At 38.5% G+C, this 26,988-nt stretch overlaps 1 protein-coding gene across 15 annotated transcripts in view; it reads left to right on the top strand.

Moving 5' to 3' along the window:
- The window catches only part of TTLL5 (tubulin tyrosine ligase like 5), a 306,516-nt gene that overhangs the window by 278,271 nt on the left and 1,257 nt on the right, over window positions 1-26,988 (top strand). The gene's annotated exons all lie outside the window — the stretch shown is intronic.

Here is a 26,988-nt window from a genome sequence, read left to right as displayed (position 1 = left end):
CCAATGCAGGGACACGGTTTCAAGCCCTGGTCCGGGAAGATCCCACATGCTGCAGAGCAGCTAAGCCCATGTGCCACAACTACCGAGCCTGCGCTCTAGAGCCCGCGAGCCACAACTACTGAGCCCACGTGCCTAGTGCTTGTGCTCCTCAACAAGAGAAGCCACTGCAATGAGAAGCCCGCACACCTCAACGAAGAGTAGCCCCTGCTCACCGCAACTAGAGAAAGCCAGCGCACAGCAATGAAGACCCAACACAGCCAAAAATAAATAAATTAATTAATTAAAAAAAAAAAAAAGAATGGTAAGCAGAATGTGATGTGTACATACAATAGAATATTATTCAGCCATAAAAATGAAGGAAGTACTGGTACATGCTTACAACATGGATGAACCTTGAAAATGTCATGCTAAGTGAGTAAAGGACTATATATTGTAGATTCTGTTTATGTGCAATGTCCAGAATAGACAAGTCCATAGAGACAGGAAGGAGATCAGTGGGTCCCCCGGACTAGAGCTGGGGGGAGGAGGAAGGAGGAGTGACTGCCAGTAGTCATAGGGTTTCTTTTTGGAGTAAAGAAAATGTTCTAGAAGTAGGTTGTGGTGATGGTTACGCTAAAGACCACTGACATATACACTTTAAATGGGTGAATTTTATTAGTGTGTGAAATATATCTCAAACCTTAAAAAGTTGATAGTTGATATCTGAAAAGTTAGAAAAAAAAAACAGAACAAAAAGCCTTCAGTGTGTAAGCAGTCAAATTGTATTTACTTCTTAGGTAGCCAAATTCTTTAATAAATACTTATAAATACAGTAAATAGTTATTCCTATTCATTAATTCAACAAATAATTGACTGCCGTTTTTGTGCTAGGTGTGCTGTCAGGTGCTAGGTAGAAAGATGCCTCGCCTCAGCTTTGCCTCTACTTCTTTAGGCTTCCAAGTAAGGTGGTACGCCTGGGGGACAGCAGCTGTCTCTGTGCCTGGCCTCACTTGCATTTTTCCCCGTTTGGAAAGGTGTCGGGTATTTCTGATGCCTTAGTCAGCACAGAGCAAGGAGGACCTTGACTATAGTTTCAGGGCCTTAAGCTTCACCTCATGCTCCAAATCCAAGACAGAGCAGCTGAGAATGGAGCTAGCTGTGCCACCAATTGCTTCTCTCCCATTGTTAATCCCTTTAATTCTGCCATCCGCAGGCACCCCTCCCTTCACACTGTCCTGTTGCCCACTTGTGATATGACTGAACAAGTGGTTTTGGCTTTGAAAGGTGATTCTTAGAGACACCTCAAGTGACCCAGTCCCTGGCTTGTGGGCATGCTCTTGATGCTCATTACCATGGAGCACCAGAGATCCCCTGTGGGCTAGTAACACTTTCAAGGTAGCTGCTGCTGACTCCCCTGAGATCCCGGCCTCGCTGCCAGGGTCATTAGAGGGAGCAGCATTTCAGTGCTAAGGGCAAACAGTGAGAAGCCGCCAGTCTCTTTTGGTTCTTACAGAAGGGTTTATGCTCTGGCACTTGAGTTACCAAATCGCTTTAAAGCATGGGACAACTAGCTTAGTGATGATTTTATACGTGTGTGTGTGTGTGTGTGTGTGTGTGTGTGTGTGTGTGTGTGTGTGTTATACGCTGTATTTCTGCTTTGCTGTGTCATTCCCTGGTCAAGGCGTTACAGTTTATTTTAAAATTTGTCTATCTCTTTCACAAACCTTGAGTTTTATGGCCAAAAGGAAAAAAAAAAAGTGAGCCACTTTTCAGTCTATGTGTACTTTTTTCACGGAGCCCTAGACTTAAACTAATTCTAATTTCTCTGTCCCCCCAAATTGATGAATTTATCAGTATCCTAAAACGCTCATTACATTTACAAAAGAATGCTTCCTGGTGGCATGTGGATGGAGAAATCCAGCTGGGTCTGGGGGGTAAAAGCTCGTGTTGGCCCTTAGCCTGCCTCTCTAACCACCACCCTCATGCTCCTGGTGCCTGCAGAGCATAAGAAAAGCTTCTTCTCCCCTGCTGGGCTCTCCCCTCATTGCTATAGGAGGGGAGTAGCAGGAAATGGAATCTGCCCTGGTCATGGGATTTTTTTGAAAGAAACAAAGCATGATCTGATGAAGAGCAGGTTAATCCTGCTATTTCATTTCCCTTTCAGAAAGGGTGGGGGCAGGATTGTGATATGAAGTATTTGGTTTCACATCTGTTCCAGGAATTATCCTCGGCATAAATCCACTTTTCTTTCAAGCATCCTGAAGCATCCCAGGGAGCTCCTCCTCCCGGGGCATGCTCCCTGCCCCCACAGTTTATTTCATGGCCACAGAGCAGCTGACAGACTCCCCGAGAAATCATCCTGTCATTGCTATAGGAGGAGTCTTGGAAGTCAGAATTTCTGTGTGTCAGTGATATCAATTTTGTGCTCTGCTCTCCATGAAGGGTTTAGGGTAAAACCTAAACCCAGTAGTGTGGTATAATGGAAAGAGGACCCAATTTAAAAATCAAAGGAACTGGCTCTCATCTCCCCTTGGCTACTATTTGTGTGATCTCGGGCAAGTCACCAAACCTCTTCAGGCTCAAAGCCCTCATCTGTGAAATTAACATCTTGGCACTTTGAGAAATGAAGTTCAACTCGAAAATGATACAAATCTGTAATCTGTTACATGTTATGTTTATCAACCTCAGTTTAAAGTAACTTTTCAACTTTCAAATCTTATTCATGGGAAAATGAAAAATAATTTCATATGTGGCAAGGTGACTTCTAGTTTTAAAACCTGAACTTAAGGGCCAACCAAAGCAATTATTCAAACAAACACAGGCTTGTAACTAGAGTTTTTTAAAAGTTTTCTGGAACTTCTGTTTTCTGTTTCCATCTTTGAGATGTTTAGCATTCTCATGTGGCCTTTGAGTGTATGGTAGGAATTTTCTATGAATAATTATGTTCCACACACTATTAGGTGCACATAAGGAATAACAAACTAAGTGAAACACAAGATCCCCAACCTTAATTCAGAGAATAAACATATATACAAGGAAAAACAGAATTTCAGATTTCAGAGTGAAGCAAAAGACAAATTCATATTTTGACAAATGTTAGTATATGCAGATGGTCCCCAGCTTACAATGGTTCAGCTTATAGTTTTTTGCCTTTATGATAGTGTGAAAGCAATATGCATTCAGTAGAAACCATACTCTGAATTTTGAATTGTGCTCCTTTCCTGGCCTAGTGATTTGCATTACAATCCTCTCTCATGATGCTGGGCAGGGAACACAGCCCCCAGTCAGCCACGTGATCATAGGGGTCAACAAGCAATACACTTCCAACCATTCTCTACCCAGACAACCAGTCTGTTTTTCACTGTCAGTAAAGTAGTCAACAAATTACATGAGATATTCAACACTTTATTATAAAACAGGCTTTGTATTCGTTGATTTTGCCCAACTGCAGGCTAGTAAGTGTTCTGAGCATGTTTAAGGTAGGCTGGGCTAAGCTATGATGTTTGGTAGATTAGGTGTATTAAGGCAGCAATGTAAATAAAACACACAATTCAAGGAACAACTGGATCAAGGGTCAGATGGGAGATATATGGGGGGAAAAAATGAGAAAATAGGATCCAGCAAAGGCAGTACTTTTAGTAACATGAAAAAGTAGTGACTTCTCCTGGTATAAAATTATTCACCTGAGGCTGAAATTAAGTTCTGACTAAGATCAACCATAGCTGGACAATACTAACATCATTAAAAAGTATGGCTAATAATAAACCTTGTAAGGAATGAATAAGGATGGTTTACTTAATCACTCAGTTTGGAGAAAAATCCACATCTTTAAAGTGTTAACCTTTAATAATATTGAGTTTTTGGTAAGGTTACCTTTCCTCTTTCTCACCTCTCTGAAAAATCCTTCTTAGTCACTCTTTTAAAGCTCTTCATCCTTTGCTTACTTGTGAATTTTCCTTCTCTAGAATCCTGCCTTTGAGAAAGGTTTATTGCAGGGCCAAGCAAGGAGAATGGGTGGCTCATGCTCAAAACTCCTAACAGTTTTTGGGGAAAAGTTTTTATAGGCAAAATTTGGGGTGAGAACTGCAGGGTGTGTCACTTTCTTCTGATTGGTTGGTAGTGAGGTAGGAGGGCGGTGCTCCAGGAATCTTGTGCTCAGCCTGAAGTTACCATCCCCCACCTGGGTGGGGGCCCTAGTTCTTTCCAGTAGTTTCAACTGACCTCCATATTTGACAGTTCCAAACCTGTACCTCCAGCCAGGGCTGTCATGTATGGCTTCACAGATTGGTTGTGCACTGCACAATTCTGGAAATAACATATACATAAAACAGGTACGTAGCAGCCCTTCTCTGCCCAAACTTCTCCCTGGAGCCACCTCTAGACATCTCTCCTGAATCTCTCACAGTCATGTCAAACCCAGCACGTCCAAAACTGTGCTCGTCATCCTCTCAGACACACTCCCCTTATGGTCCCTCCCTGTTCACCTTCAATAAAGTAAAGCCAGAAACCTAAGAATCATTCTAGCTACTCCCCTCACCCCACATATCCCATTGTTTATCAATTATTATATTTTTCCCTTTAAACACTTCTCAGATCTTATGTCTAATCTCATTCATTTCCTCTGACTTAATTCAGACACATACCACTTTTTGTTTGAATTACTATAGTGTTTTCCATACAGATCTTTTTGCCCTCGGCCTCATTCTGATTTTATCCTCCACACTGCTAGTAGTGGTCTTTTAGAAACAGTTATAAATATGATACTTCCCCACTAAAAAGTTTTCAAAAGCTTTCCTTAAAGTGCAAATTCTTCAGTGGGTAACCAGAGCCCTTCATGGCCTACTCCCTTCTCTACCCACATTTTCCACTACTCCCCCAACACGTACCTTTAAATTCCAGTCATTCTAAACTACTTGCTACACTACCTCACACTTCCGTGCCATTGCACAAGATGTTTCCTCTTTGTAGAAGTCCCACCTCCCCTTGGCTAACTCCGGCCATGCTTCCATTTCCAGATCTTGTCATCTCTTCCAAAGTCCTTCACCGACCACAGTACCCACTTCCCCCTCTTACCATTAACTCCTGTAATACCCTTTGCCTTCCTCTGTAACAGAATTTTCTAAAATACATTATTATGTTTCATTTGTTGACCTCTACCACCAGGTTATAAACTCCCAGAAGGATTAGGAATTATGTCATTCACCTCTATATCACCAGTGCTTTTCATAGTGCTGGGCATTTAATAGGTATTCAGTAAGTGAATGTGGGATAAAAGATCAGTTTCTATTGCTGTTATAAGATTTAACATTCACTAAATAAGTCTCTGGACAATGTTAGATTAACTGTGCAGTGTTCACATCCTGTAAATTTGGGGTATTTTAATAACTATGTCTATGCTTCCTTCTCTTCCTTGGACTTCTGAGAGGAAGAGAAGAAACTTCATGAAACTTCATGCCATTTTTGTAATCAGCTTTTTCCTGGTGTTCAAGGGCTGTGTTCTTTGATTTACCCAGAAACCCATGTGGGGAAAAGAAGAGGCATATAATAGAGTACCTATCTTTAATAAGCTTAAGATGTTAAATCCACTACTTGTTGACTTTAAAAAGATAAGGAATTAAAAAAAAAAAAAAGATAAGGAGATGTAAATACAAATCTTCCAGAATTGACTCAGTAGCAAACTACTAGGGTGTATGTGCCCATACCTTATGAATTGATCATTTTCAGAATGTAGCTATTTGCTTATAATTACTTTTCATTCACCTATCACAGCCCCTAAAGGGGGAAAAAATGTAAAATAAAGTATCAGTTAACTGTAATTTTTATTATTTTTTAAAAAATGTTTTTACCCATAACTTCAAGAAAGAAAGATGCAAATAGCAAACATATCAGGTGACATGGTACAATAGGAAAAAATCCTGGACTTGGATTCTATTACCATACTTGCCACTTAGGAACTGTGCAACCTTGAACAAGTTAGTTAACTTCTGCAGGCTCAGTATAGTCATCTGTAAAATGGAAACACATTCATTTAGAAGTTTTTTTTTAATGCCTACTATGTGTCAGGTGCTTTGCTTGGCACCTGAATTAAAATACTGTAGCTGCTATGTCTTCTTCATGGAGTTGCTGTGAAAACTAGATGAGATATTGCATGTGAAAATGTTGGTGGTGGTGGTGGTGGTGGTGGTTTTTCTATCAAGCAACACCTAGAACAGTTTCAATCTTCAGTCATCAAAGACATAATTTGTGGCAGAAAAGTACACTGATTCATTTGCAGCAAGGTATGAAGCAAAGAAAAATTGGGCCTTAACCCCAATTAACAAAGAAGTTCAAGTAGCCTCAATATTCTTTGCCCAAGCATTCCAGCTAAGACAGGTTTTTCTTTGTTGGTACATGAGGTTATTGGTAACATTCGTTATCTATTACTGCATAACAAATTTTACCCAAAAATTATGGCTTCAAACAACAAACATTTATTATCTCACAATTTCTATGAGTCAGGCATTCTAGCTTAGCTGGAAACCTCTGGCTTAAGGTCTCACATGAGGGTGTATCAGGCTGTCAGCTGGGAGCTGTGATCTCATCTGAAGGCCCAACTGGGGGATCTGCTTCCAAGCTCACTCATATGGTTATTGGCAGGCCTCTTTCCACTCAGTCCTCTCCAAAGGGCCTCTGTATGAACTGAGATATGCCCCCTACCACAGGTTCATATGTGAAATTTCAACCCCCCAGTACTTCAGAATGTGACTATATTTGGAGATAGGACCTTTAAAGGGGTGATTAAGTTAAAAGGAGGCTGTTACGGTGAGCCCTAATCCAGTCTGACTGGTGTCCTTAGAAGAAGAGGAAATTTGGACACACAGAGAGGCGTCAGGGATTCACTCAGAGGAAAGACCCTGTGAGGACACAAGAAGAAGATGGGCATCTGCAAGCCAAGGGGAGGGGCCTCAGAAGAAACCAAACCTGCCTACACTTTGATCTTGGACTTCCAGCCTCCTGAACTGTGAGAAAATAAATTTCTGTTGTTTAAGCCAACCATTCTGTGGTATTTTCTTATGCAGCCTGGGCAAACTAATACAGCTGACTCACAACATGGCAGCTGGCCTCCCCTGAACAAGCAATACATGAGAGAATGAGAGAGCACCCAAGGCAAAAGCCACAGTCTGTACAATTTAACCTTGGAAGTGACATCCCATAACTTTTGCTGTATTCTCTGTAAGAAGAGAGTCAGTAAGTCTGGTCTATACTCAGGGTGGGGAGATTACATAAGGGCATGAGTATCAGGAGGCAGGAATCACAGACCATCTTAAAGGCTGCCTACCACACTAGTTTTTTTTTCAATAAAGTAAAAATAAAAAATTAAGAGATGGACACATTGGCAGTTTTTACATGGTAAAGTAGGTTCAACTTCATCAAATACACGAGCACTCTGACTGATATAATCTGTAGGCCATACTACTATTCTGTGAAGCTAAGGTTCTCATCTGGCAGATAGAAATTTTTGACATTTAGGACAAGTTTTTCTGGGAGTGAAAAACGGCATTTTATGGACTAGATTGAAGAGAAATGGTACAATGGAGCCTTAAGTCTATGTCTAATACAGTGATTCTCAACCAGCGGTGCATACCAAGAGGGAAAAGAGGAGGGGAGTTACCATAAGTTTAAAAAAAAGCATAGTCAAACTGTAATATAATTATGTATGGAGAGTGATAAGAAATTTACAGCTTTCATAAAACAAACTGCAGAAAGTAAGATGGAACAAAATCTCCATCTGGCTGATGGAGCATAAGTCATAAAAGGTCGAGAAACTACTCTCATCATTCTTTTATTGTTAATAGACAAAAAGAGGGATAGAAGACAGTAGCTTAGAAATGGGCATGCAATGAACCGTAATACCCAGAGAGATGGTACACTTTAGAAAATCCAGTGAAAAGTAATAAAAATGATTAGTGGGCCGTATGGATTAGTTTAGAAGATAAATGTAAAGTAACAGACATATTCAGGAGCCTTTCGAGAACTAATAGGAAGATCTTTACAAGAGAAGGATAGATGATAGTTAAACTCAAGCTTTATTTCAAAGGATCCAGAGGACATCTGCTTTGTGGTGATAGTGAATTGACATCTGATTCCTCAGAAAGTACACTGAGCTGCCAATAGCTTTAGCCTCTAAATTTAGTAGCGCTGTCAGCTTGATTGTCTCGTGTTTGTCTAACCATCAGAGTCTATGTGGCAAAGCTGTCATTATTCCCACCTAAGGTCAAACTTCTTTTCACCTACAGCCCTCTTTTTGGTCTCTAAAATGATGCTAACGTGAGGTTAAACTCTCCCTTTCAGAGCACTCTAAGAGCTATCACTTGTAATAACATCTCCACATATTAAGCTCCAATAATTTGGCTCCTGCTTTGCTGGAACTCCCCCTTGGGTGGCCCTTTGTTTTAAGAGAGGAAGAAGCTGTTTCCTGTTATCTCCTGGTTGCACGGTAACAAGATGACAGACAGGTTCTAGGGTCCATTTCAGTTTTCCTTACGAAAAGGTGTGGAATTAGAGGGTGAGACACGGGAGGATCTCACAAGATGACCCACGCTAAAAAGGTGTCTTGGAATTTGAATAATATTTTTATGGATTACCTAAAGAGTTCTCCTGAAGTAAATGTTTATGTTGGTATGGAACAATTTTTGAAATATATTGTCAAGTGAAAGATTTTGTTTTTAATTCCACTGTAGATTATGCTCCCATCCGTGTAAAAAGGGGAGAAGGAATATATGTTTATCGTATGTTTGCTTGTATGTGCAAAGACTATTCTGAGACGGATACAGATACACACAGCAGTAACATAGCAAACAGTCTAGGGTAGAAGAGACACTTTTAACTCTACACCCGTCTGTGTTGTTTGATTTTCTTTTTTTTTTAATTTGTGCAGAGATTACTTTTTTTTTTTTTTGGCTGCGCCAGGTCTTAGTTGCGGCAGGCGGGCTCCTTAGTTGCGGCTTGCCGGCTACTTAGCTGTGGCATGCGAACTCTTAGTTGTGGCATGCCTGTGGGATATAGTTCCCTGGCCAGGGATGGAACCCGGGCCCACTGCATTGGGAGCCTAGAGTCTTAACCACTGTGCCACCAGGGAAGTCCCCCAGATTACTTTTTAAAAATACAAATAGGAACAGTTTTTTAAGTGTGGTCAGGTCTTTCTTTCTTTCCGTCCCTCTCTGCCTCTTCTTTCTCTCTATCTTTTTTCATCTCTCTTCATGTCTCTTCACAGCTTCATTAACCTCCCTCTTTCTTCTTTAAATGGTTTCTTCCATGTAGCAAGGTTAGATGGAGGGTAATTTGAGCAGCAGCTCCAGCCTTATTCTTTGCAGTTTAATGACCACAGGGTGAAAAGGACTCTTCTATGTTAGTATATATACGTCCTAAGGAAGGGCTGTGACTGGCTTGGCTTGGATGACATGACCACCTCTTAAAGCAATTGCTGCGGGTAAGGGGATGGGACTTTGGCCAGTTCTGGGTCATCTGCCAGCTTTTGTGATGGAAAGGGTATAGGAGGAACATCTGTAGTCTGGCCGTAATCACCTGATTGGAATAGAGGAGATAGGGTTATAGTTTTCCCAGAGGAAGTGAAAGGAGCTAAAACCATAAGCAGATGGGAAGGGACGCTAGGCAGACAAAAACAATAGATTTCCCCCTGCTTTCCACCCTTCCTAGCATCTATACAGATATAGGGTTACATAAGACAATGTATGCAGTAAATATCAATACTTCATATAGTACCTGAAACAGAATAAGAGATAGATCAATATATATTATTATTCAATATCTCCTTTTTAATTGTGAAGAAATACACATAACACAAAATTTAGCATTTTAACCATTTTTAAGTGTACAGTGCAGTGGATTAAGGACATTCACATCATTGTACAACCATCGCCACCATCCGTCTTTAGAACTTCTTTTTACCTTGCACAATTGAAACTCTGTACCCATTGAACGCTAACTCCCTGTTTCCCCTCCCCCACTCCCTGGCAACCACCGTTCTGCTTTCTGTCTCTATGAATTTGTCTGCTCTAGAGACTGCATGTAAGTGGAATCATACAGTATTTGTCATTTTGTGACTGGCTTGTTTAACTCAGCATAATGTCCTCAAGGATCTTTTGTGTTGCAGCATGTGTCAGAATTCCTTCCTTTCTAAAGGCTGAATAATATTCCATTGTATGTGTGTACCACATTTTGTTTATCCAGTCATCCATCGTTGGATACTTGGGTTACTTTCACCTTTCGGCTATGTGAATAATGCTCCTGTGAACATGGATGTACAAATATCTGCTCAAGACCCTGCCTTCAGTTCTTTTGGGTATATACCAAGATGTAGAATTGCTGAATTACTTACATCAGGAAATGGTTATCATAATATGTGTAGGAAATATTTATCATCTCATATAGATACAAAATTAAAGAAATATTTTTTAAAAATTCTTTGTGATGAGAACTCTTAGGATTTACTCTCCTAACGTCTTTCATATGTAACACACAGCAGTGTTCATTGTATTATCAAGTTGTACATTACATCCTTAGTACTTGTGTATCTTGTAACTGGAAGTGTGTACCTTTTGACCACCTTCATCTAATTCCCCCTCCCTGCCTCTGGTAACCACAAATCTGATCTCTTTTTCTATGAGTTTGTTTGTTCCTGTTACACAAAATAGTGATTTGGTATTTCTTTACATTTCAAAATGACCACCATGATAAGTCTAGTTATGTCACCATACAAAGGTATTACATGGTTATTTACTTTATTCCCCACACTGTACGTAGCCATATATATATATATATATATATATGAATGATTAATTTGCTGGTCTCTTAAGTTCAAACACATTTTAACAACTCTGCACTTTTACTGCCCCTTCCCTCACATTTACTGTTTTTTACATCATATCATACATCTTTTTGTTTTGTGTATCCCTTAACAACTTATTGTGGCTGTAGATGATTTTACTATATACGTTTGTCTTTTATCCTTCCTACTAGCTTTATACATGGCTGATTTACTACCTTTACTGTATATTTGTCTTTACCAATGAGATTTTTCCTTTCATAATTTTCATGTTTCTAGTAGTGGCCTTTTCTTTTTCCCTTAGAGAAGTCCCTTTAACATTTCTTATAAAGCTGGCTTGGTGGTGCTGAACTCTTTGGTGGTGCTTGCTTGTAAAACTTTTGATCTCTCTATCATATCTAAACGAAAGCCTTGCCAGGTAGGGTATTCTTGGTTGTAGGTATATCATGCCACTCCCTTCTGGCCTGCAAAGTTTCTGCTGAAAAGTCAGCTGATAGTGTTATGGGAGTTCCTTTGTATGTAACTTGTTGCTTTTCCCTTGCAGCTTTTAACATTCTCTATCTTTAATTTTTGCCATTTTAATTACAGTGTGTCTTGGTGTGATCTCCTTTGGGTTGATCCTGTTGGGAGTCTCTGTGCTTCCTAGATAGTATTTTAGAAGTCGAATTTGAGATGATGGCTGAACATTACATTCAGAAAAGTCTTCTCAAAAGCCAGGGGGAAGTCAGAGCTGGATGTAGAGTTTGGCAATCGTCCTTGTATAGCTACCTGTTAAAACTGTCAGTGGATAAATTCTCTGAAGGAAAGGATGTAAGAAAGAGCAACAAAGTGCAAAAGAGAAAAGGAGGCAGTGGAGGAGTCCAAGGAACCAGCGTTGAGAGGAGACGCCTGGGTGTTTCAGAATCTCAGAGGACCACATAGGAGAGATCAAAAGGGTGGGAATGATTGATGAACTCAGATGCTAAGATAGATGATATTTAGTTGCCTGTGAGTAAGATTTTGTTAAATGTAGTCATTTTCATGCGAATACTGCCCTGTAGATTCCTTTACGATTTTCAGAATGTTTTCATGTGAATTATCTTCCAACAATCCAGTGGAGTACGCAAGTTATTATTCCTATACGAGAAAGAAAAGGAAGCTCAGAGAGACTGTGATTTTCCTAAGGTTTCTCCTGGCATCTCTCACTTTCCCCAGATGATCAGTCTTTGGGAAGCTGAAGGCCCTAGTTCAGAGATGCCTGAGTCTGAGGAGGCGCGAGGGGCTGGTTGTTCCCCTCTGGTGCCCAGGCAGCTTGTCATCCCAGCGCATGTGCTCTCATTCAGTGCCTCCTGGGAACAGTATCTACTGGTCTCTCTCAGCTTCCTGTGAACTGCTAAGGAATTTGATTGTCTAGACTCTAGAGCAGTGGTTTTTAAACTGTGGGTCATGACCTACGAGTGGGTCATCAAATCAATTTGGTGGGTCACAACCAGGCTCACGAGAGACCGTGGTGCATGCCTCTTCTCAACCCTGCCTTCAATAACTTCACATTGCTTACTTGAACTCGGCTGTAGTGGAAATCAGCCAACAAGACAAAGTCAGGGCTTTTGTTTGCTTATTTTACCACAGAGGGCCTGTTGTTAAACAATTACTAGCATACCACTGGTCATAACCATCAATTCTTCCTCCCTCCCCCCACAATGGAACAGAATGGAATAGAAAGGAAAATACCAGGTCCATCTATCATAAAAGTAAGAATTGTTCTGTGAGACTTTAAGTCATAAAGCTATTTATTTGAGTGTTCATATGAGATGTATTTTTTACACCTATGCATTGCAGTAAAAAAAAAAAACAGCAAGTTTGAAAGTCACCGGTTTAGGGTCCCTTCATTTACTTTCCTCAGGTAGTTGAACGTCTACTGTTCTCCTGATCCTTAGGCAAAGAACTGGTATCCAGCGCCCTTTTTGAATTAATGACGCATCTACTATAGGAGGAATGAGACTGAATTTTTATCAGGCTAAAAATAATTGTTCTAGAATAGGAAAGGTCCCTCTGTACATCAGTTCTTCTGAACTCAAAGCTATATAAAAATTTGTTCTTAAACCTCACCAAAGCTTTTCTACAGTGAGCATGAATTTATCCTATAGTCAGAAAACAGTAATCATTATTAAATTCCAAAGATTAGAAGGCTGGTGAATAGAAGAAATCAGGTTAAAGTTCATAGTATTGTGTTACTCTATCCCTCTTCATTTCTAGAACTCTCTATAAAGAAATAAAATCTTTTTTAAATTTTATATTGTTACTGTATTTTTATTAATTTTACTGAAGTATAATGATGTACAATGTTAATTTCTGCTGTACAACAAAGTGATTCAGTTATATATATTCCTTTTCATATTCTTTTCTGTTATGGTTTATCACAGGATATTGAATATAGTTCCCTGTGCTCTACAGTAGAACCTTGTTGTTTGTCCATCTTATATATACTAGTTGGCATCTACTAATCCCAAAATCCCAATCCTTTCCCCCACACTCCCCCCTCCTCCTTGGCAACCACAAGTCTGTTCTCTTATGTCTGTGAGTCTATTTCTATTTTGTAGATGTGTTCATTTGTGTCATATTTTAGATTCCACATATAAGTGATATCATATGGTATTTGTCTTTCTCTTTCTGATTTACTTCGCTTAGTGTGATAATCTCTAGGTCCATCCATGTTGTTGCAGATGGCATTATTTCATTCTTTTTATGGCTGAGTAGTATTCCATTATATATATATATATATGTGTGTATATATATATATATATATCTCACATCTTCTTTATAAATAGTGCTGCTATGAACATAGGGGTGCATGTATCTTTTCGAATTATAGTTTTGTCTCGGTATGTGCCCAGGAGTGGGATTGTTGGATCATATGGCAATTCTATTTTTAGTTTTCTGAGGAACCTCCATACTGTTCTCCATAGTGGCTGCACCAATTTACATTCCTGCCAACAGTGCAAGAGAGTTCCCTTTTCTCCACACCCTCTCCAGCATTTATTATTTGTAGGTTTTTTAAATGATAGCCATTCTGAGCAACATTAGATGGTACCTCGTTGTAGTTTTGATTTGCATAAGAAATTAATTCTTTTTAAGAAAGTAAAGAAACTTTTGGTGAAATAAATCATTTCCCTTTTAATGACTTAGTGATTTATCTTATAAATCCAGATTATTTACAGGTATATTACATATAAACATTTTATATATAGACATTATATATAAGCATATATAAAAATATGTAAACATATATATAAATATATATCTCAGATACGCTTAAGTGGATTACGCTTCAAAACTAAATAGATGTAGATAGATCATAGAATTAGATCCCAAGGACTTTGATTTAGATCAGCCTTGCAATTCTTAAATTTTCAAAAAAGGGAAGTTATTAAATACTCTTATGCCAAAAAAAGCTCTATGTAAATGTGTTAAATGGTCTGCCCTTAAGATACGTTATCTGAATGTAGTTAAAAAAAAGAAACACTTTTCACTGAGTGATGTCTGAAAGTCATCCAAATAGATGTGTATCTTTCTATTCCATGCTGTAACTTTATCATGCTCATCTTAGGGTTTGCTGTAATAAGAAAGTGAACCAGAATAAGGGTAATATGGTTTTTACAGGTTTGTAAGAATTAAATATACTTTCAGAAATCAGTTGCGTATAATTTTCTTAAAAGAATTAGGCTTATTGTCTACATGACTTTAGTTCTTTATAGTAGAATTCCTTAAAACGGCATTTTATTAAAACTATTCAATACTCATTTGCAAGTAGGAAGTAAATCTCCCCCATGGATGGACACTTGAGCCCATGTTGGTTTTGGCATCAAAGAGTTACACCAGGTGCTTGTATTCTTCATGAGAATTCAGAAGCATTTCTGGGAGGGCATGAGCGCTTGACGGTGCTGCTGTGGTCAGCAGCTCCCTCTCCCACGTGACTGCATTTCAGCGTCACTCAGGGGCTGCCTTTGCTCTACACAAACCCCTTGCAGCTGTGCGCAGTGCCTTTGTGTCACCCAGGCAGGGTTTCATGAAATGGATCTGATGCTCTTGTGCCTGTGTTGTTCATTCCTGCATACTAGAGCTGTGCCCAGGAAGGTGAAGGGCCAGCAGGTTGGCCCTCACTCCCCAGCTGTCCCTTTCTCCTAATGTCACTCAGGATATAAATAAAGTGATTCATTCACTGTCTTTCTTACCAAACCAGAATGCGGCCAGAGTGTACTACCAGAGCCACTCAGATCCATTGGAAAGGCCTTAGGGACAAATCTAAGGCACAATTTAAAAAGTCTTTGCATTTAGGTAATTTTAAAAATGAATTTAATTTTATTTCTCCTAATCATTTCAGACCTTGGAAGGAGAAAAATAACTCCAGTTTTATGTTCATGTTGTTTGAGGTCTGGGCCTTCTTTATTAGAATGGAAGTCATGATGAATTTCTGTCTTTTCTAGACTAGAAAAGCCATGATCAGATGACCTCATGGGAAACTTGCCTCCCTTTCCTCCAGCAGCTGATGGGTGCTAGAGCACTCGTCTGGGGTGTGGATTGCGGATCACACGGGGCCTTCTGCTGTTTGCAGAAGCATAGTTTGTATTGTTAGTTGGAAGTCTTTTACTTCCCATCAGGAACACTGCTGTGCTTCTGCTCATTTCCACAGCAGTCAATGGAATATTTACCAAGCAGTCCCCCTGTAAATATTTACATGGCAAAATGCTGTGAGCTTAGGCCTTGTAAAGACAGGGTCTCTGCCCTGAGAAGAGGGTAGCAGGGGAAATGAGGGGCACGTGCAAGACGAAGTCCCCTCCCCCCCACCCCACCCCCAAAAGTTTAAGAAACAATGTTTTAGGTAATTTAGGAAAGTCTGTCCACCATTCTGCTCGGGGAACGTATACCTTAAAGTGAGCATGGAGTGTGAACCTGCTGTGCCTTCTCCACTCCTAGGTGCCTCTCATGGTGTATTTCACCTTGGCAGAATGTCGATCCATGTTTAAAAATATTTTTATTCACTGTGTAACACAAGGCAGTTACTTTAGTCTGGTGCTAGGCTGGGAGAAAAATTGGGTTTGTTGGACTCTGATAGTTGCCAAACCAGTATAATGTATTTTACAGGTGCTTTAAGGTTGTCAGAAGTAATTCTGATTTTATGTTTATGTTGCTTATTGACTTTAGAACTAACCTAATAAGATGTAACTGTTTATTTGGTAAATGCCAAGTGAGTGTGTAAATAGGCAGTATGATGTATAGACATTTGACGAAAAAACAAGAAAAGTTCCACACTAGGACATCAAAGCAAAACAGAAGATGGGATAACTTCAATGGCTGTTTTTTTAAAGTGCTACAAAAAAGAGCTGGCTTCTGATCATGGCCACAGAGGCAGTGAGGGGGGAAATGCAATAACATTATTATTCCATATATCCTTCCTGCCCTAATTACCCCAGCACTGGGTCACCAGGCAGGAGCAGGGATTAAAGCAGCTCTAGACTAGAATTATGGCAGGTGTAAGGGACAACTGGCAAATCTCAAGGTGAGAGTCTAACTGGAGACCTTTCACATAAAGATGGGACCCCAAAGGGCTGTATTCTCCATGTGAAGGTTAACCAGAAATAAACCTCCCCTCCCACCTGTGCTCCACCCGCTTAGGCACTGAAAGAAATTGCCTGTCTTGAACCTTGGTGGTGAGTGAGTTGGAGTAGAGGACTCTCCCTTTTTCATTTATAACCACAAACTGGCTCTCATGTAAGCTTGGGCATGAATCGTATTCCCTAGGTGCTCCAAAAAACTTCAAACTGAGAATCTTGTTTAAGGTGGTCCTAAGCTAGTGGTGGCCCCAGGCATCCAGTAGCATTAAATGCATATTTTTTCTGGAGAAATCCTCCTTCAACTCAAATCTCAAATAATTCCCACAAGTAACATTCTGAGAACTGTGGTATCACAGTTTAAAATTACAAAACAGAAAAGGAAACACAGCGCCATAAGCAAAAGTCAGCAAAAATAACAGATAACAATATCAGACCTGCAAAGACTAAGATATTGAAATTACCAGACATACAATTTAAAACAAAAAATTCTCATATGTTTAGAGAAATTAAAGGAGGGAATAAAAGTATGAGTAAAACCAAGAGGTTAAACTTACGACCAAGCAGATTTGAAAAAGAACTAAGTAGCACTTTCAGAATTGAAAAAATATAGTAAAGTTTAAAATTCAATGAATGGGCTTAGCTGCAGATTAGATCCAGCTGATGGGAGATTTAATGAGCTGAAGATGTATTTAAAGCAATTATCTGGAATGTAGCACAGAAAGAAAAAGTGGTGGAAAACCCAAGTGAGAAGCCCTAATAGACATCTAACTGGAGTTCTGGAAGAAAAATGGGGCAGGGACAATATTTGAAGAGCTCACAGCTAGAAATTTTCCAAAGCTAATGAAAGGTACACAAATTGCAGTGAATCACAAGAAATCCACACCTAGACACACCATACTAAAACTTTAGAATACCAAAGACAAAGAAAAGATGTTAAGCAGCTAGAGAGAAAAGAAGCCTTACCAAAGGAATGCCAATTTGGTTGAGAGCATACTGCTCAACAGCAAGAGTGGAACCCAAAACGCAGTTTAATCTTGCCATTGATGACAAGAAACAATTACCACACCAGAAATGTACTTAAAGCAAAAATACCTTTCAAGGATAAAGATGAAATAAAGACACTTTTCAACGCATAAAGCCCCAAAGAATTTGTCCCTAGCAAACCTCCACAAAAGGAAAGAATCTAAAGAATGTATTTCAAATAGAGAAAGATGATACCAGAAAAAGGTCTGAGATGCAAGGAGGAATTATGAGCAAAGAATGTGTAAAAATATGGGCAAATGTAAACATAATAACCAGTGAAGTGATAATTATGTTCTTGTGTGGTTAAAAGAGAGAGAGGGAATGAAAATATCCAACATCAATATCATATAAATAAAGAGAGAAGGTATGATCAGAGTTAAAGTAGTCTAACCTGACATTGTACAATAAAAAGGTGAAGATATTGATTAACTTCAGCTTTACCTAGTTTATACAAATGCAAAAATGAATAGAGTAACTACTAAAAGATTAGAAATGTGAAACTTCCAAAATAGTCAAGAGGAAATGAAATGAGAAAAATAATAAATCCATGAGGATGAAAAGAAAACACAGAAAAGGTAGAACAAATAGAAAACACACTTAAGATTGTAGAAATAAATAAAAATAATAGTAATTACAATAATTTGAGTGGACTAAATGTTCCAGTGAAAGTCAAAGACTGATTCATTGGACAGATATTTACTGAGCATCTACTATGTGCTACACACTACTGTCAGCACTAGGCACACAGCACAGAGCAGTGAACAAAACAACCAAAAATCCCTAATGGGAGAGATGGACAACAAACCAAATATAACACAAATAGTACATTAGGTAGTGGTGAGTGTTCTTAGAGAAAAAGAAAAGCCATGAAAGGAGATAGAGAATAGGAGAGGCACTATTCTAAACAGAGTAGTCAAGAAGAGTGTCATTTGAGTGAAGCCCTGAAGGAGGTGAGGGAATGAGCTGGTGGTCATGAAGGGAAGGGAATTCCAGGCAGAGGGAACAGCATGAGTACATGCCTTGAAGGAGGTCATGGCTGCTGTGTTTGGGAAAGACAAGCACACCAGTGGGGCTGCAGTGTGGGGAGCGAAGAAGAGAGTGGGCACAGATGGGCCTCAAGAGATGACGAGGGGCCAGACTATGAAGGACCCCACGAACCAAAGCTGGTTAAAAGAGGCACATCTCAAATATAAGTATATAAAAAGGATGAAAGGAAAAGGCTGGAAAACGATATACCAGGGGAATGTAGCTATAGTCATCAGACAAATAGATTTTTTTTAATATAATATTTTTTGAACATCTTTATTGGAGTATAATTGCTTTACAATGGTGTGTTAGTTTCTGCTTTATAACAAAGTGAATCAGCTATACACATACATATATCCACATATCTCCTCCCTCTTGCATCTCCATCCCACCCTCCCTATCCCACCCCTCTAGGTGGTCACAGAGCACCAAGCTGATCTCCCTGTGCTATGCGGCTGCTTCCCACGAGCTATCTGTTTTACATTTGGTAGTGTATATATGTCCATGCCACTCTCACACTTCGTCCCAGCTTACCCTTCCCTCTCCCTGTGTCCTCAAGTCCATTCTCTACATCTGCATCTTTATTCCTGTCCTGCCCCTAGGTTTTTCAGAACCATCAAAAAAAAAAAAAAAACAAACAACCCAATCCAAAAGTGGGCAGAAGACCTAAATAGACATTTCTCCAAAGAAGATATACAGATAGCCAACAAACACATGAAAGGATGCTCAACATCATTGATCATCAGAGAAATGCAAATCAAAACTACGACGAGGTATCACCTCACACCAGTCAGAATGGCCATCATCAAAAACTAAACAAATCGATTTTAAGGCAAAAAGCATGTCAAGAAATAAAGAGGGGGCTTCCCTGGTGGCGTAGTGGTTGAGAGTCCGCCTGCCGATGCAGGGGACATGGGTTCGTGCTCCGGTCCGGGAGGATCCCATATGCCGCGCAGCGGCTGGTCCCGTGAGCCATGGCCGCTGAGCCTGCACCTCCGGAGCCTGTGCTCCGCAACGGGAGAGGCCACAACAGTGAGAGGCCCGCATACCGCAAAAAAAAAAAAAAAAAAAAAAAAGAAAGAAAGAGGATCACTACATTATGGCTAAAAGTTCTAAAGATTCACCAGGAAAGTATTTAACTTTTTCTTGTTGACTTATTTTAACTAGTATATTTACTGACTTTTCAAATTAAATACAATGCATACTTATGAAAAATATATTGGGCAAAAATGAACAGAACTGCAAAGAGAGATAGACAGATCCATCTTCATAATGGAATGTTTTAATGTAACTCAGTAATTGGTAGATCAAGCAGTCTTAAAATCTTGAAAACATTTTAGGAAATTTGAACCACACAGTTAACAGGCTTGATATAATAGATATGTATAGAACATCACACTAAGTAAGTGCATAATACACATTCTTTGCAAGTGTCTGTGGAGTATTTGTGGAAACTATGTAGTAGGCCTTAAATCACATTTCAAAGACCATATTCCCTGATCACAATGCCATAACAAAAAGGTAACTGGAAAATCCTCATGTGTTTAGAAATTAAGAAAGAGTTAACTCATCAGAAAAATCACAATTAGAAAATACTATTTATCAAAACCTGAGGGATATTAAAAAGTAATATTAAAGGAAAATTTATACAGTACTAGGGAAAGAGGAGAGGCTGAAAGTTAATGTGCTAAGTATCTGACTTAAGAAGTTAAAAAAAAGAACAACAACATAAATTCAAAGATAATAAAGATAAAAGAGGAAATTAATAAAATAGAAAATGAACTCACAGTTGTGAGGAACAAATAGGGACATTATTATACATCCTTCAGAGATTAAACAGATGGTAGGAAGATACTGTGGATAACCTTACTTTGATACATTTTTTAAACTTTGGTGAGATGGATACAATTTTAGTATTTAGCTTATAAAAATTTACTCAAGAAGAAATATAAAGCCCAAATATTCTTTTAATTATTAGGAAATTGAATCAAGAACAGGTCTTACCGCAAATTCAACACTAGGCTTTTATGGTTTTACTGGCCATCCAAGGATCAGATATACCAGTCTTCCACAAACTGTTCCAGAGTAGCGGAAAAGAGGGAACACTTCCTAACTCTTATTATCATCTTAATATCAAACCCTAACAAAGACAGTTCCCCACCCCCCCAAAGTTCTAAAATTATAAGATCTTAATTGTGAGTATAAATGTGAAAAAGTCTGAATAGAACATTAGCAAACTGAGTCCAGCAATTTTAAAAAAGACATCATGATCAAGTTAGGTCCATCCCAGAGATTCAAGATTGTGCAATATTTAAAAATTGACTAATGTAATTGTCTGCAGTAACAGATTAACGGGGGAAAAAATCATATGCTCCTCTCAATGGATACAGAATGAGCATTTGATAAATTCAATACCCTCATGACTTTAAAAAAAATCCTACCTAAGTAAGAATAGAAGGGAGCCTAATGATAGAGTATCTCTACAAAAAAGCAGCAGTAACTATCATGCTATTGGTTGGGAAACCTTGAAAATATTCCCTTTAAGATGCAGAGCAAGACGAGGGAACCCATCACTTCTATCGAGTGTTGTACTGAAAGTCCTAGTCAGTAAAGTAGAACAAGGAAAATAAATGACCTAAGAATCATAAAGGAAGAAGCAAATCTGCCATTATTCTTACATAACGTATTTGTCTGATTGGAAACCCAAAACGAATGTTCAAGTAAATTATCAGCTCTGTAGCTGATTCACTTTGTTATAAAGCAGAAACTAACACACCATTGTAAAGCAATTATACTCCAATAAAGATGTTAAAAAAATTATTAGCTCTATAGGAGTTTTCCAAAATCAATTACATTTATGTACATCAGCAACAAACAGGTAGAGCGTGTGATTATACAAAAGATACCCTTTGTATCAAAGTTATAATCATCAAAACATATAATGTACCTAGGGAAAAATCTAACAAAAGATATGTAAGACCTAGTATTTAAAAAATTACAAAACCCTATGGAGAGTCACTTAAAAAAAAATTAATGGAGAGAGAAACATGTACATAGATTAAAAGTCAGTCTGGTAAGATGTCGGTTCAGTATATGCAAATCAGTCAATGTGATACACCATATTAACAAATTAAGGAATAAAACCATATGATCATCTCAATAGATGCAGAAAAAGCTTTTGACAAAATTCAACACCCATTTATGATAAAAACTCTCCAGAAAATGGGCATAGAGGGAACCTACCTCAGTCTAATAAAGGCCATATATGACAAAACCACAGCAAATGTCATTCTCAATGGTGAGAAACTGAAAGCATTTACACTAAGATCAGGAAAAGGACAAGGATGTCCACTCTCATCACTCTTCTTCAACATAGTTTTGGAAGCCCTAGCCAGGCAGTCAGAGAAGAAAAATAAATAAAAGGAATACAAATTGGAAAAGAAGAAGTCAAACTGTCACTGTTTGCAGATGGCATGATACTATACATAGAAAATCCTAAAGATGCCACCAGAAAACTACTAGAACTAATCAATGAATTTGGTAAGGTTGCAGGATACAAAATTGATGCACAGGGATTCCTTGGTGGCACAGTGGTTAAGAATCGACCTGCCAATGCAGGGGACACGGGTTCGAGCCCTGGTCTGGGAAGATCCCACATGCTGCAGAGCAGCTAAGCCCATGTACCGCAACTACTAAGCCTGCACTCTAGAGCTACGAGCCACAACTGCTGAGCCCGTGTGCCACAACTACTGAAGCCCATGTGCCTAGAACCTGTGCTCCACAACAGGAGAAGCCACCACAATGAGAAGCCCATGCCCCGCAATGAAGAATAGCCCCCACTCGCTACAACTAGAGAAAGCCTGCATGCAGCAACAAAGACCCAACACAGCCAAAAATAAAATAAATAAATTTTTAAAAAATTGATCTTTTGCATTCCTATACACTAACAACAAAATATCAGAAAGAGAAATTAAGGAAATAACCCCACTTACCATTGCAACAAAAAGAATAAAATACCTAGGAATAAACCTCCATAAGGAGGCAAAAGACTGGTACTCAGAAAACTATAAAACACTGATGAAAGAAATCAAAGATGACATAAACAGATGGAGAAATATACCATGTTCTTGGATTGGAAGAATCAATATTGTGAAAATGACTATACTACCCAAATCAATCTACAGATTCAGTGCAATCCCTATCAAACTACCAATGGCATTCTTCACAGATTTAGAACAAAAAATTTTACAATTTGTGTGGAAACACAAAAGACCCTGAATAGCGAAAGCAATCTTGAGAAAGAAAAACAGAGCAGGAGGAATCAGGCTCCCCAACTTCAAACTATACTACAAAGGTACAGTAATCAAGACAGTATGGTACTGGCACAAAAACAGAAATATACATCAATGGAACAGGATAGAAAGCCCAGAGATAAACCCACGTACCTATGGTCACCTAATTTATGACAAATGAGGCAAGAATATACAATGGAGAAAAGACAGCCTCTTCAATAAGTGCTGCTGGGAAAACTGGGTAGCTACATGTAAAAGAATGAAATTAGAACACTCCCTAACACCATACACAAACATAAACTCAAAATGGATTAAAGACCTAAATGTAAGACCAGACAGTATAAAACTCTTAAAGGAAAACATAGGAAAAACACTCTGACATAAACCACAGCAAGATCTTTTTTGACCCACCTCCTAGAGTAATGAAAATAAAAACAAAAATAAACAAATGGGACCTAATGAAACTTAAAAGCTTTTGCACAGCAAAGGAAACCATAAACAAGACAGCCCTCAGAATGGGAGAAAATATTTGCAAACGAAGCAACTGACAAAGGAGTAATCTCCAAAATATACAAACAGCTAATGCATCTCAATATCAGAAAAACAAACAACCCAATTAAAAAATGGGAAGAAGATCTAAATAGACATTTCACCAAAGAAGACATACAGATGGGCAAGAGGCACATGAAAAGATGCTCAACATGACTAATTATTGGAGAAATGCAAATCAAAACTGCAATGAGATTATCACCTCACACCAGTCAGAATAGTAGTCATCAAAATATCTACAAACAATAAATGCTGGAGAGGGTGTGAAGAAAAGGGAACCCTCTTGCACTGTTGGTGGGAACGTAAATTGATACAGCCACTATGGAGAACAGTATGGAGGTTCCTTAAAAAACTAAAAGTAGAACTACCATATGACCCAGCAATCCTACTACCGGGCATATACCCTGAGAAAACCATAATTCAAAAGGACACATGGACCCCAATGTTCATTGCAGCACTGTTTACAATAGCCAGGACATGGAAACAACCTAAATGTCCAGCGACAGATGAATGGCTAAGGAAAATGTGGTACATATATAAAATGGAATATTAGCCATAAAAAGGAACGAAATTGGGTCATTTGTAGAGACGTGGATGGACCTAGAGTCTGTCATACAGAGTGAAGTAAGCCAGAAAGAGGAAAACAAATATCGTATGTTAACACATACATGTGGAATCTAGAAAAATGGTACAGATAAATCTATTTGCAGGGCAGGAATAGAGACGTACATGTAGAGAACGGGCATGTGGACATGGGGCAGACGGGGAGGGTGGGGGAAGAATTGCGAGATTAGGATTGACATATATGCACTACCATGCGTAAAATAGCTAGTGGGAACATGCTATAAAGCACAGGAAGCTCAGCTTGGTGCTCTGTGACGACCTAGATGGGTGGGATGGGGGGGTGGGGGTGGGAGGGAGGTCTAAGAGGGAGGGGATACATGTATACATATAGCTGATTCACTTCATTGTACAGCAGAAACTAACACAACATTGTAAAGCAATTATATTCCAATTTTAAAAAATTATAAAACCCTATGGAGAGTCACTTAAAAAAAATTAATGGAGAGAGAAACATGTTCATAGATTAAAAGTCAGTTTGGTAAGATGTCAGTTCACCCCAAAATTTATCTATAGATTGGCCAGGATATTAGTTGTTCTTTTTTTTTTTTTTTAACTTAAGTTGGTTCTGAAATTTACATGAAAGAGAAAAGGGTCAAGCCTAACCCTTATACTCTTAAATAATGGGAATGAGAGATAGGGAGCCATGTGTGACTTGTCTTACTAGATACCAAAAATTATTATCAAGATTATTATCAAGGGAGACTTCCTTGTGTGGGAAAAAAATGAAAGTAGATCTGTTCTTCATACCCTACACAATTTTAGTTTGAATTAAAAGCTTAAATACAAAAGGCAAAAGTGTCAGTATTTTTGTAAGACGTTATAGGACAATACATTATGACCATAATGTAAGGGAAAGATTTCTTAAATTAGACCCAGAAAGTGCAGACTAGAAAGGTGAAAACTGATCAATTTGACTTTGTTCAAATTAGGAACTTCTGTTCTAAGACACCATAAAGATGTTGTGGGGTTTTTGTTTTGTTTTCCTTTTATCCTTAAGTTCTTCTCTATTAGAAATACATGCTAAAGTATTTATGAGTGAAATGCTGCGTTATCTTGGGTTTTCTTTGAAGTATTCCAGGAGAAAAAACATGGGGAGAGAGATGGAACAAAAATGGTAGGACGTTGATAATTATCAAAGCTAGAGGATGAGAACAGGAAGGTGTCATACTATTCTAGTTTGTGTGTATGTTTGAAATTTTTTATTTTAAAAAGTTTTTTAAAGAAACCATCCATTTTTATGGTGACTGCCCTGTATTTTCTGGAAGTTTTAACATTTAAAACAAAATCATTTTCTGAAAAGGTCACTTGTTAAGTGTATATCTAAATGCAATCTAATTTTTATCTCTGAACAGGACTTTCCTTATAAATTAATAAATCATGAAACAACCTCTTTAAAAAAAAAAGATACCCTAAAGAGATTGAAGAAACAAGTCACAAACTTGGTGAGGGTGTTTGCCACACACCCTCAAAAAATTAGTATCCAGGTATTAAGCAAAGAACTTTAAAAATCAATAAATAGTTTCTTAGATATGACATCAAAAGCATAAGCAACAAAAGAAAAAGTAGACAAACTGGACATCATCAAAATTTTTAAATTTTGTGCTTCAGAGGACACCGTCGAAATGACAACCCACAGAATGGGAGAAAATATTTGCAAATTATGTATGTAATAAGGGACTTGTATCTAGAATATGTAGAGAAGTCTTAAAACTCAATGATTAAAAAGACAACTCAATTTTTTAAATGGGCAATGGATCTGAACAAGGCATTTCTGCACAGAAGATATACAGTGCCAATTAGCATATGAAAACATTCTCAATGGCATTAGCTACTAGGGAAATGCAAATCAAAAGCATAGCAGAATACCACTTCATACCCACCAGGATGGCAGTATTCAAAAAAAGACAATAACAAGTGTTGAGGATGTGGAGAAATTGGAAGCTTCATACTCTGCTTGTGGAAATGCAAAATGGTGCAAATGCTTTGGGAAACAGTTTGGCAGGTCCCCAAACCATTAAACATAGAGTTACCATTATAACCCAGCAATATGTATATAACCCAACAGAAATGAAGACATATGTCCAAACAAAAACTTGCACTTGAATGTTTTCAGCAGCATTATTAATAATATCCAAGGTGTAGAAACAGCCCAAATACCCGTCAACTTATGAGTGAATAAATAAATACAGTATATATACACAATAGAGTAGTATTCAGCCATTAAAAGGAATAGCATACGGATGCATGCTACAATGTGGATGACCCTTGAAAACATTATGGTAAGTGAAAGAAGCCAGACACAAAGGACCACATATTATATGATTCCACTTAATATGCAATGTCCAGAATAGGCAAATCTATAGAGACAGAAAGTAGATTAATGGTTGCCTAGGTCTAGGGGGATGAGATGTATGGGGGTGATGGCTGAGAGGTGGGTTTCCATTTCCTTTCGATGAATATGTTCTAGACTTGATAGTGGTGATGGATGCACTCTGAACATGCTAAAAGTCACTGAATTTTACACATTGAATGGGTAAATTGAATGGTATGGAATTATATCTCAACCGAGCTGTTCAAAAACATCAAGAAGCAACAACTCAATAGGAAAATAAGCAAAAGGCATATCTAGGCATTTTGCAGAAGACAAAACGTGTGTGTAATACTAGATACTTGAGAAGGTGCTCAGCCTCATTCCTAATCAGTCAGATGCTAATTAAAACCACAGTAGGATACCATCATATCCTCACTTGATTCGCAAAAATTTTAAATTCAGGCAATACCGCTTCTCCACATGTAGAGGAGGTTGAGGTTGGGGGGGAAGCTCATCCACTGGCAGAGGGGGTATGAACTGGTACAATTGCTTTGGAAACTAAGCTGGCATTATTTTTAGAGGGTTGAAGATGCAAGTATTTATGACCCAACAATTCCACTCCTAAGTATCTATCTAAAGAAATTCTTCCAGTTGTGTACTGAGATCACATACAAGAATAGTCACATAATAAAATAGCACTATAAAATTCAAAACCACATAAAACTAAAATAAAATGTGTAGGGATATAAGTATATGTAGTAAATAGAC

Source organism: Pseudorca crassidens, chromosome 1 (genome assembly GCF_039906515.1).
Source record: "Pseudorca crassidens isolate mPseCra1 chromosome 1, mPseCra1.hap1, whole genome shotgun sequence".
Taxonomy (NCBI): domain Eukaryota; kingdom Metazoa; phylum Chordata; class Mammalia; order Artiodactyla; family Delphinidae; genus Pseudorca; species Pseudorca crassidens.
The sequence above is the reverse complement of the archived record's forward strand: the minus strand, read 5'-3'. Positions and strand labels throughout refer to the sequence as shown.